The 13,311-nt window shown below is 39.5% G+C and overlaps 1 protein-coding gene across 3 annotated transcripts in view; it reads left to right on the forward strand.

The window, feature by feature from the left end:
• Positions 1–9,724: 9,724 nt before the first annotated feature.
• The window catches only part of si:ch211-278j3.3 (E3 ubiquitin-protein ligase RNF19A), a 33,523-nt gene continuing 29,936 nt past the window's right edge, over positions 9,725–13,311 (forward strand). For 2 of the 3 annotated variants that reach the window (XM_038287542.1, XM_038287543.1), the window contains exon 1: positions 9,726–10,044. The gene's annotated coding sequence lies outside the window, so the exon portion shown is untranslated. Of the gene's footprint in view, positions 10,045–13,311 lie in introns of all 3 variants that reach the window. The other variant, XM_038287544.1, reaches the window with a different exon arrangement.

Raw genomic sequence — 13,311 nt, forward strand, 5'->3', positions numbered from 1 at the left:
GGTTAAATGTCTTGCTCAGAGAGTAGGGGTTGAAGTCTGTGAGAGTGAGGCTCAAACTCAGAACCTCAGGATTCCAAGCTCTATGCCCTAACCACTAGTCCACCACTCCCCCTTAAAATCTGTCTTATGTGAGAATGACATGTTCTTTCTTCCTCCTTGCCCCTGTTCCCTGCTGATTGTGATTTATACTATCATAATTCATTCCTTTCCCTATCACTGCTCATTTTTCAGTCACCTTTAAAGCCCTGCATCAGTTAGGATCTTTATAAAATCCTAATAAATGACAACAAAAACCTTTTAAGCTTGCAACCCTAAAGCACTATGGAAAACTCATTTTAATATTTAATCGTGCTGTTTCAGTCAATAAATCCTTGAAAAGTCTTGTGGCCAGGCGTCCACCTCCAACACTCACTTAGCTGGAAGCTCTTGTGCATTACAAGGCTCACAACCAGGAGTCTTGTTTAAAAAAATAAAAAAAGAAGGGGGAAGATGGAAATTTTTTTTTTTGGAAGCATACACAGCCTAATTAAAATAGTCCATTAACCTAAATCAATATGCATGGTATGGTTGTTACATGTCAGGTATGCCGGTCATTGACCTTGACCAAGGCACCTTACAGTCAGTCCCTGGACTGGCATGGCTATCACTGCGCCTACATATTTAGGGACTAATTTCCCACTGGGATTAGCTTCATAGTCATGATAGGCCACTTCTTTGATTTTATTTATGTTGCTCAGGCTACTCTTAAGCTCACAGCCTGCCAATTGTTGAAAGGGCAATATTATTGCCATTACTGTTCATATTTAGTAGACATTTTATGCATTCAGTCATAAAATGTCACAGGGGGATGGTATGGGAGGATGGTAATTTAAAAAGGAGGATGATTTTTAAGATTTTTTTTTAAGAAAGGGGATGCCATCCCCCCTCACCTTGAGTACTGCTCACAACTTGAGTAAAGGATGCTTAATATTATTACAGATTTAGAGTTTATACAGTATTTATACTAACTGATTTCCTTTGCAAATTTCCCAATATCCAATTCATATTTATTGTATTTATAGTGAGTAACTTAACAAAAAGGCTTTAACGTTGCCCAGCGATGAATATTTATTAAATATAGTGTAAGTTTGAATTGACAGCGAATATAGTTCGTTCCTTGATCGATATTTTTTTTTTTTTAAATGCTGATTATCTTAAAACTTCACAACTTCAAAAGGCAGTTAAAGCTTTTATTTTGAAGGTAAGTGGCGCAGATCGGATGTTTTGATTTTCGTGGCGGGATGAACCTTGACTCTACTGTGCAACCACATTTGCCTTCCGATTCCGAACAAAATATTTTCGACTGCTTTAACTCAAAATAATTCAATTATAATAATAATTGGTCTAATATGACTGAAAAAAAATTGATAAATACAAGGAATAGCATCTACTGGATATTAAGACAGCAAAATGTGTTAAACGCATTGTCTGCAATTCTATTGTGTGGAAAAATGCAAAAACTGTTCAAATGTTGTTTAGACTTGGTCTAGTTCGACTAATCCATGGAGAAGAGAGCAGAGACTCATCTTAAGTGCTCAAGAGGCTATAATATAAGATTAATCACTTATTAATATTCCATTTATGGGGATGACATCCAATAGTAGAAAAAAAAACCTTGGGAAATTATCCTTTTTCCAATTTAACTGTTGCAAAGAATCAAAACAGAGACACTTATATTGAACAGAACTTTGTCAATAACTGGGATACGCGTGACAGAAAATGGATCATGGATGGATTGGTGGGTGATATTCATCAATAAACAAATAGAAGGAATGACGTGGCTCAGGTCTGCTGAGCCTAAGACTGTCAAAACAATTAGATTGGATTTTTTAATCAAGATCGTTGTCTCTTTTAAGCTTTAAAGTTTGATAATTGTATAATAATATCAATAAATTGTTTTTTTTAATCATAATATTAGATAAAAATGTTAAGTTCTATAAGATTTACTATATAAAATGTATTGGAATTTGAAATTCTTTAAAGACTCAAAAATAACTTTAAAAATCTGCATTTTGTAAAACAAGACAAATGCTTATTTTGCTTATGACCCTGACTGTAAGTATATATGTGGTCTAAAAAAATAAATAAACAGGTAGAGTATGAGCATGTACAGCAATTAATATTTAGGTGGAGCTACTTTTGCCTGGATTGCTGCAGAATTGCAGAGTAGCATAGCATGGATCAGTCTGTGGCACTGATCATGTGTTGTGAGAGCCCAGGTTGCTCAGATAGTGGCCATCAGCGTTACTGCATTGCATGGTCTGGCATCCTCCTCTTTACAATACCCCATACGTTTCCTTTGTCCCTGTTGCAGGTGCCAAGTGTTGTTGAAAACTGAAATTGACATGAAGGTGGTCAGCAGCAGAGGGCATGAAGTTCTACTTCCTGGTAGACCGCCGCGTTGACACTGGACTTTACAAAAGCATAGTGGATCAATGGCAGTAGATGGCATGGCAACCTAAACCATAGAAACTAAAACTGTACGCTGTGACTTGACCTCTACTATTTTCCTTAAGATATTAGTAGCTTGATTTCAAAAGGAATTGCAAAATTTCGTTTCAACAGAAAACCTAACTTTAGACCAATCAGTTGCAAGATGCTTCATGTTCAAGAGGTTCTTGACAAAAGGATTGAGACAACTGAAACCCATGTCTTGCATACGTGTGTGCATGATATTTCCTAAATCCCTGACTCCAACTGCAACCCACTCTGTATTATCTATCCTACATTTTTGGACTTTTCCTCACAATCCTCTCCAAAGTCAGATATGGGGGAACAATCACCAATTTAAAAATTTCAACACACCCGTTTGGGACTTAAAACAATCAATATAAGAACTTTGAACCCAATTGCAGCTCTGTATCTTGAAAATACCCCCCCCCCCCCACACACACACACACCTTTTGAAAATACAAAAGGAACCCAAAAACAGGCATTTTCTGTAACTTCCGTCAAGTATGCATGAACTATTCTTACTGTTTGCCTATATACTGTTGAATAAATGCTTTCAAAACCATGTGGGAATTAATAAACAGTATTCAAAAAACTAATAATCTACCATGTCTCTTTAAGATGAAAATAAGAAGAAAAAAAGTATTTGGATTCTTCGTCATTTGTATGCATCCACCATTTTTGCAGTCTGCTAAGACTAAAACACTAAACTTATTGGGAATACATGATTATATTTTCTTTTTCAAATACAAAACAGTCAAGTGATTTTTATTCAGTCACATTGACATGAACATAACTTGAACATGTCCATTTTAAGTTGCACATTACATTTTTCTTGTTATTCTCTTATATACTGTCCAGATGCCTTTCCCATCTTTCTTGGAATTTTGCATATTCCCACGTGGTTTGGTCATACCTCTTGTCACCTGTATTCTGAGGGACTGAGTATGGGCAGAAGCATGGACATTTCTCTGTGAAACTAAACCGTTAGGTCTATCCTCTGCAGGGTGCGGTTATCAATGTGCAGGGTGCGGTTATCACCACCACATCTCTTCCTTCTGTTTGTCTTATGGTCAATGTGCTCATTCACAGAGCTCTGTGAACAGCCAGCCTCTTTAATATTGACCTTTCGTGTCTTGCTCTCTTCATATGAGATGTCAATGGTCATCTTTTGGATAACTGCAAAATCAGCAGTCTTCTCATTGCCTACTACACACACAATTTAAAGGCTTTTGCAGGTGTTTTAAGTTTGAATAATAGACTATCCCTTTATTGTCCCACAATGGGGAAATTATGGTGTTTGTCACGCAAATTTGGTTAAAAGTTAACTGATTAGAGTAAGGCACCAGTGTCTTCAATATTGGAGCTTTGCACAACATTTTCATTCATTATCTTATTGCTCAAGATTATTATATGAGATGGTCACTGCATCATTTTGAGCAGTATATACACTATATTGCCAAAAGTATTTGCTCACCCATCCAAATTATTGGAATCAGGTGTTCCAATCACTTCCATGGCCACAGGTGTATAAATTCAAGCACCTAGGCATGCAGACTGTTTTTACAAACATTTGTGAAAGAATGGGTCGCTCTCAGGAGCTCAGTGAATTCCAGCGTGGAACTGTGATAGGATGCCACCTGTGCAACAAATCCAGTCGTGAAATTTCCTCGCTCCTAAATATTCCACAGTCAACTGTCAGCTGTATTATAAGAAAATGGAAGTGTTTGGGAACGACAGCAACTCAGCCACGAAGTGGTAGGCCACGTAAACTGACGGAGCGGGGTCAGCGGATGCTGACGCGCATAGTGCGAAGAGGTCGCCAACTTTCTGCAGAGTCAATCACTACAGACCTCCAAACTTCATGTGGCCTTCAGATTAGCTCAAGAACAGTGCGCAGAGAGCTTCATGGAATGGGTTTCCATGGTCGAGCAGCTGCATCCAAGCCATACATCACCAAGTGCAATGCAAAGCGTCGGATGCGGTGGTGTAAAGCACGCCGCCACTGGACTCTAGAGCAGTGGAGACGCGTTCTCTGGAGTGACGAATCGCGCTTCTCCATCTGGCAATCTGATGGACGGGTCTGGGTTTGGCGGTTGCCAGGAGAACGGTACTTGTCTGACTGCATTGTGCCAAGTGTAAAGTTTGGTGGAGGGGGGATTATGGTGTGGGGTTGTTTTTCAGGAGCTGGGCTTGGCCCCTTAGTTCCAGTGAAAGGAACTCTGAATGCTTCAGCATACCAAGACATTTTGGACAATTCCATGCTCCCAACTTTGTGGGAACAGTTTGGAGCTGGCCCCTTCCTCTTCCAACATGACTGTGCACCAGTGCACAAAGCAAGGTCCATAAAGACATGGATGACAGAGTCTGGTGTGGATGAACTTGACTGGCCTGCACAGAGTCCTGACCTCAACCCGATAGAACACCTTTGGGATGAATTAGAGCGGAGACTGAGAGCCAGGCCTTCTCGTCCAACATCAGTGTGCGACCTCACAAATGCGCTTCTGGAAGAATGGTCAAAAATTCCCATAAACACACTCCTAAACCTTGTGGACAGCCTTCCCAGAAGAGTTGAAGCTGTTCTAGCTGCAAAGGGTGGACCGACGTCATATTGAACCCTATGGATTAGGAACGGGATGTCACTTAAGCTCATATGTGAGTCAAGGCAGGTGAGCAAATACTTTTGGCAATATAGTGTATATATATATATATATATATATATATATATATATATATATATACATATATATACACACAGAGTATAGCATCAAGTTAATTAAACTTCTGGGATATTGATTTAGTCAGGTAAGTAGCAGAGGGGGTTGTTAATCAGTTTCAGTTGCTTTTGTGTTAATGAAATTAACAACAGGTGCAGTAGAGGGGCACCAACGAGATGACCATCAAAACAAGAATGGTTTTACAGGTGGAGGTCACTGACATTTTTTCCCCTCCTCGTCTTTTCTGACTATTTTTCACCAGTTTTGCATTTGGCTAGGCCCACTTTCACTACTGAGAGCATGAGGCGCTACCAGGACCCTACAGAGGTTGCACAGGCAGTTCAACTCTTCCAGGATGGCACATCAATACGTGCCATTGCCAGAAGGTTTGCTTTGTCTCCCAGCACAATCTCAAGAGAATAGAGGAAATTGCAGGAGACAGGGAGTTACTCCAGGAGAGCTGGACAGGGCCGTAGAAGGTCTACAACCCATCAGCAGGACCGGTATCTGCTCCTTTGTGCAAGGAGGAGCAGGAGGAGCACTGCCAGAGCCCTACAAAATGACCTCCAGCAGGCCACTGGTATGAATGTCTCTGAACAGACTTCAGAAACAGACTTCACGAGGGTGGCCTGAGGGCCCGACGTCCTCTAGTGGGCCCTATGCTCACTGCCTAGCACCATGGAGCTCGACTGGCATTTGCCACAGAACACGGGAATTGGCAAGTCCACCACTGGTCCCCTGTGCTTTTCACAGATCAGAAAAGTTTACCCTTAGCATGTGACAGACGTGAAAGGGTCTGGAGAAGCCGTGGAGAATGTTATGCTGCCTGTAACATTGTTCAGCATGACCAGTTTGGTGGTGGGTCAGTGATGGTCTGGGGAGGCATATCCATGGAGGGACGCACATACCTATAGAGGCTAGACAACGGCACCCTGACTGCAATTAGGTATCGGGAAGAAATCGTTGCACCCATTGTCAGACCCTATGCTGGTTCAGTGGGTCTTGAGTTTCTCCTGGTGCACGACAATGCCCGGCGTCATATGGCGAGAGTATGCAGTTCCTAGAGAATGAAAGAATTGATACCATTGATTGGCCCCACGCTCGCCTGACCTAAATCCAATAGAACGCCTCTGGGACATTATGTTTCGATCCATCCGACGCCACCAGGTTGCACCTCAGACTGTCCAGGATCTCAGTGATGCCCTGGTCCAGATCTGGGAGGAGATACCCCCGGACGCCATCTGTCGTCTCATTAGGAGCATGCTCCGACGTTGTGGCATCCTTTTGTTCCTAACACATCACCCAGTCCATATCAGTATAAATAAACAGCATGACTATTTCTCCATTGAGATCTGATGTGTTTTCAAAGTGTTCCCTTATTTATTTATTTATTTTTTGCAGCGTATATATATTGTATACACAGAGTGTATACACAATGAAATTCCATTTAGTACAGCTTTTCAAGCAGTAAATTAACATTTCCATTCCATAAAGTGCAGCAGTGATCAATTGTTAACAGTGTGGGAGAAAAAAACACATTGGTATGGTCAGTTTGATGCAGAATGTGACATGATTTAAGATAGAGTTTATAGCAATAGACAACATAACAATATAACACAGAGAGTTATGTTTAAAAAAAAGGGAAAAAGAACAAATGATCAAATAAAGCCTTTGTGAGCTCAAAGGATGTGGTTCTCAGATCACACAGTTGTACACAGGTTCAGTCTTATTCTGAATATACTTACTCTGGGTAAATGGAAATATTATTTATTCCCCTCATCAGTCATTTAATTAGGGAATTGCCCTTATTTGATTTGACTATGGTATTGTATCAACCCGCTTGGGAGCTCTATGATGCCTGGAAGCCTGGATCCTGCCGCCTGTCTGTTCCAGCCTGATCTGGATCCTGTTCTGTCTGTTCTGAATCCCTGACCAGGATCGGCTTCCTGCAAGACCTCTGGAACTGAAGCACTGGGGACATTCTTGGACTGGACTGTTAAACCAGTAAAGTGACCAACTCAGATAATCATCTTCTGTCAGATGATCGTGTCTCTTACCTGTGTTTCTCCTGCGGAGTGTCTGTGATTGGGTAGTGCCCCGCTCCCCCTCCTGCAGCATCCGCGAGCTACATTTCCTAGAAGCTCCACTTTAGTTCTAGTTTTTCTTTAATTAAACGTTTTATACTTTCCTACTGACTGTCTCTCCTTGAATACTGGGTCCATCTGTTCTCGGTTCATGACAGATGCATACTTAAGCATCAATGAAACTTTGATTTCAGAAGTAGGGGCGGGACGCAAATATTTTTTCATATAATTAACTTCAGGGTGTTTGACCGTCCAATCACAGACCCGATTCAGTGGAGCATCATAGTTTGGTAAAGTAAGCTTCTCAGGAGTGACAGTGGTGACAGCTAATCACACATCAAAAGACGGTGGGTCAATCAGGAGCTTGTGGGTGGTCTAATCTCAGGGAAACAGGCTTCAGCTTGAGCTGCGGTTTTCCACTTGGTCCTAGTGCTCGACTAATGTCTGTGTACTGTAGCGTAACATTGTTTTTGGTCATTAAAACAGGAGGGGACCAAAACGGATGTTTAAATAAGTGCAGGGGACATGTCCCCCTGCCCCCCAAAACAAAATTACAACCATGTACTTAAGAGTTACTGAAGTCACTTTTAGTGTTACATACTTTTGCAGCCTAATTATACCTTTAAAAATAACACTGTGCTTTACACAAATATTTTTGAACAAAAAATGTGGGAAATATATGTGATTCTGGAACTTGGACATTACTTGTTACACCTATTATAAAATGGAAAGGAGACCTTTCATTTGTTTTATACACCAATTGTTATCTGTTATCTGCTCTAAAAAGTAAATCAACATGTTTTTCTTTGATGGGAAGTTGTGCTACACCAGATATAAGGGCTCTGAAAAAGAAACCAAAGCTGGCCAGCTTCCACATCCAGTAGGACAAGCCAGTACTCACGAAAAGTTGTCTCCCTAACAATATAAATTACGGTTGTAACGCTGCCTCTGGCCTTTCAAAGTAAAGGCAAAATGATAGAATGAGTTGTCCTTGCTCCTCTGTTCCTCTGTTACTGTTTTATGCAGCTAATTGGGTGTTCCTTAACTCAGACTATCAACAAATTTTCCTAAGTTTTTGTAATTATTCAAACATAACCCTGTGTTTCCAGTAAATCCTTTCACTCCAGGCTGACAAGAGAACACGTCTAGATTATACTAATCTCTCTTGTTAGCCACTTTGCATATGTTGATATAAGTGTTGCAGCAACTTGGAAATTTCTGTAAATAGTTTCTCTGCAAGAGGACAATAAAACACCTCCAGATGTCACTCACTAGAGTTCTTTCGACCTACTGTGGATTTTATCAAAAATAATGGGCATCGAGTTCTCTATTATTAATAGTTACTTTTAACTTTTTGTTTCCAATAACTATTTTTTTCACTATAGCTTACTGATTAAAGAGCACATGCTCAAACCCTTGGCCTTTGTGGGTCTGGCAGATGTTTTCTGTCAGACCTCCACCGGTTTTTCCTATGTCTAGAGTTGATCTTATATTGACATCTTTTACCAGAGTCCTAATCAATCTTAGATTAGATTAGATTCAACTTTATATTCATTACACAGGTACAGGTACAAGGCAACAAAATGCAGTTTAGGTCTAACCAGAAGTGCAATAGCAGCAAGTGCAAGATAAATAATGGTTCCATAAGTACAGGACATGGGTTTCTACTGAATAAATATAGTGATCAATACCATTATAAACAGAATTTTACTAATAGATTTGTTCCATAAATATAATAGGTAAATAACTAGTGTTATGAAGGTGGATATTACTATAAATAGGGTTTTTACAGATATGTACAATAGCATAATACTATCTCATTGACTCTTACAGAGATTATAGGCCATGGTTACATAAAGTTATATATTGTTTTAATAAGAGCAGCAAGAATTTAATCGCATTGAATTAAAGTTAAAGGGGAATGCCATTTCTTAGTTTACATTGGGCCCTTAATTTTACATTATTACATCAGGTTCTACTCACCCATATGAGTTTTGTGTCATTTGGAGCTGTTCTGAAGATATTCAGATGAGGTCATACATGCGCTGCTTTGTTTTTAAAAAATATAAATAATATAACCATGGATGTCGGGGGACAGTGATTCGCCTACATGTTATGAATGCTGGCGTACCATAAGGAATAAATTATGAACAGATTAGTTTGTGCCTTCAAGTCATTGCCCATAGGAAGACGTTACTTGGATATAACCTAACGGAATATCTTCAGAACAGCTCCAAATGACAAAAAAACTCATATAGGTGAGTAGAACATGATGTAATAACGTAAAATCAAGGGCCCAATGGAAAAAAAACACACAAAAAAACAAAATTCCCCTTTAAGAAAAGCTTTAAAACAGGGGGCTTTTACTCTGAAGGACCAGGGCATCTTTACTACCGTAATTGTTAGTGTTAATGCGACCTAAACAAATCTAGAGAACGCTGACTTGACTGTGGTTCTCGAAGTGGAAAAGAGTGTGGGATACAGTGTGCTCTCTGATGGGGGCTTGAGTGGGATTTATGAATAGGGGATCCTGGGATTCTGCGTCACTTCTCTGGCCGCTGTCACCGCAGCTCTCTACCTGCTGACCAGCATACCGCCCTCCCCTCTGCAGGAGCACCGCTGTTCATCCCATCATCCGCTCTTTGTGCGGCAGTAAAGGAGGAGACGCTATCTGTGCTACTGTTTGCTCCTGAACGGGGAGGAGCCAGTTGTGGCTACGCTTCAAACGAGAAAGAGTCGGCGCTCAGGGAAAGGTAAGAAAACGGTCAATGCGCAACGAAAATGATTAAGGTTTGATCCGCCGCGTTTAAGCTGACATTCGGAGGCGCATCCCGACATGTTTGTTGTTGTTTTCATTCGGGTCCATGTGGGATGCGATGGTGGTAAAGGTGAATGCGACTGCACGTCGCCTGTGAAATCATGCCACTCCCTGCAACAACACGCTGATGCTCTGGACAAACCCCTTCTTAAATCATTCAGATGAAGCTTTAAAAACACGACTTTAACTTTGATGCAGCTGAGAATGCTTTGAAGAGCTGACATTTATCTGCGCGCTTGTGTAACTCATTACATATTTGCTGCACGTCCTCTAGAGCTTTTGCTGACATAGGCCCGGTTAAATACTTTTAACTAGAAACTGCAGAATTAAATCTTATCAAAAAGTTTTGAAGGACTGCATTCTTTTTATATATTTCTATTATTCTAAACACAATACTAAGCATTTCATCATAATTTTATATATTCTGGTTACCTAAAAGCTTGCAAAGCATACAGCTATTAGAGTGGAGCAGTATGTTTTGGTCAGGAATTCCTCTGAAAGCATCACTGTGTGTGTATTAGAGTGTGTGTGTGAAGGCTGAGGTCATTCTCATGCTTCTAAAACCCGCATTGCTGCTGTGGGCATCAGTCCAGCTTACAGATATCTTTAAATGCCATCGGGTTTCCCTCTTCTGAGGGTGAAATTCAAAACTTGAACATGAACAGGTGTCACACTGCCAAAAAGAGGAGAGAACCTGCTGTAAAGTTAGGAGGTCATGCCAGGAAGCAGTTTTATTTTCCCCTTTCAAAGGAGGACAAACAGCTTCAGGGCAGAATTCAGATTGTGTAACAATCCCATCTGTCATTGCTCTTTTTACAACACTTGCAATAACATAACATAAACTCTGTGAATTTCATAATCAAAGTAGTCAAACTCTATGATCTATGAATACAAGAATTTTGCTTCCTTTTTTTCTTTGATAACAATTGTAAAGGTATTAATCTCTGCAATTTTCTTTATAACCATGAGGTTCTTGAATATAGTAAAATTATGATAGGTTTATCAATGAGATTTAAAATGGTAAGAGACAGAAGAAAGAGGCATATGGATAACTAGGCCAGCTTGGCTGGATTGAGACAACATAACTTGGTATGGGCCCCAACCCTTGACATCCATATCTCTTGTACTCCTCTTCTGCTTATCCTGAGCTGCAGTCTCAGCAGAGATGTGCTGTCTTCCTTCTTCCCCAGCTCTTCTAGGGGAAGCCTGAGGTGTTTAGGGCCAGCTTGGAGACACTGTCCTTCCAGTATGTCCTGGGTCATCCACTGGAGGACCATGCCTGGAAACCTTCAAGAAGGAGTTGTCCAAGGTGCATCTGATGAAGACGTTAGCTCAGTCCTCTCAATGTGGAAAAGAAGCGGCTCCTCTCTGAGCCTACCTTGAGTACCCTGCAAATGGCCCAGAGCTGGTCCAGTGTTGGCCCAGTGCCCCAAAAGTTATTCGATCCCGTCCTTGTGCTGCCCTGTGGGGGGCGCTCTAGTAGTATGGAGTCTGGACCCTTTTAATTGGGGCCATTGTAGAGGTGGAGCAGGAGTCTGGTCTGCATTGACCTGTTCTTAGTGCATGTTGGATGCACTGCCCTGTGCTCCTCATAACCTTTATTCACAGGATCTCTTGGAGAAGCCAAAGGCCGGAGGAGGTCTGGTAAAATGCTTTTTTATATTTTTTAATTAAGTTATCATTAAAATAACTTGACACAATTTTATTTAACAAGATAACTTGATATGGATGCCAACTCACACTAAGTTATTTATATTTTGTTAACTTGTGTTTTCTTTGCCTCTTTTAATTTCTTACATGTCACAAATTTAATAACATCAGAAGGATCTAAACTTAATAAAATCCTTATTTTATTTATTTAATTTTTAAATTGATTATTACATGCAGTACTTAAATTTGAGGATCTAATCAAAATTTAAATCAAATATATAGTTAGATTGCGCTTAAGAATTGCAACCACCCTTTTAGTTTCCTTTGCTAAAGCAAATAATGAAAGTCAGCTGAAGATACCCTTATAATGCTAATACCTGTGACTGACTGTATTGTTGCATGAGTGGTTTTAACCTTTAAAGTAGAGAGATGCATATATGCAAAAATATTTGCCTGATTGAGGTAAAGTAAAAAATGTAATATTTGTTTTTTCTTACTATAAAATTGTTCTTTTTCTGTTTTTGTCTATAATGTTTTCTGTTGAATCATGTCCATGTCTTTGCTGCATGTTTGTTATCAAAACTGCTCTTAATCAACACATTGAATCATATCCAAAGATACAGCAAGAAACAAGCTGCTCTTCTGGAAAATGATGTCATTATGATCAGGAAAAAATGTTTGCAAAATGGATTAGTTTTCTTTTCGCCTACAAAAAATTAACAGTGTTTCATATTAACTTTTATATCAACTGAGGGGCGGCAGCTTTTATTTTTTGTTAACCACTTTCCTTGCTTGCTAGAAGCAGCACAAGCTGTTCAAGAAATCATGTTGTACAGTAAAACCAAATCAGTATCATTGTCTATGTATTTTTTCATCTATATTATGAATTTAGCTTTTCAAAATACATTTATATACAAAAAAAAAGCAGAATTGATATAACGCTAAAACACTTTAAAATGTATTTGATTTATCACTTGGATTACTGAACACTACTGACCCTAAGAAACAATAGTCTTTTTGAAATATAAGCGAGTATAAGATATCAACTATTAATTATTAACAGTAAAATAATTACCTTTAGACCTTTATCCAGAACGGGGAGAATCTACAAAATATCCTTTAATTTAAACAATTAAATGCAGTAATAAACATCTTAACTCACACAAATCTTAACTCGATGGATGGATGGATGGATGGATGGATGGATGGATGGATGGATGGATGGATGGATGGATGGATGGACCAATGATAAAATAATTGTCTAAAAGATTCACATTAATCATGTCCTAGTAAATTTCGGAAATGTTTTAATGCCAAACATTTTAATGTACCTGCTGATAATATACCTTAAACCCTTTAACAGCCCGGTCAACCAAACATTTTTGGACATTTCTTTCTGCCAACTTGTCCCGCCATGGTTGTATAAAACAATACAGAGCCAAATATTAGGGGTGTGGGAAATAATCGTTTTGGCGATATATCGTGATATTCGGCTGCCCAATATAATATCGATCTTTCACTTCTTAGTATCGATTTTCAAAATAAAAAAATG

Source organism: Cyprinodon tularosa, unplaced genomic scaffold (assembly GCF_016077235.1).
Source record: "Cyprinodon tularosa strain WSP-4 unplaced genomic scaffold, ASM1607723v1 ctg24, whole genome shotgun sequence".
In the NCBI taxonomy this organism is placed as follows: Eukaryota; Metazoa; Chordata; class Actinopteri; order Cyprinodontiformes; family Cyprinodontidae; genus Cyprinodon; species Cyprinodon tularosa.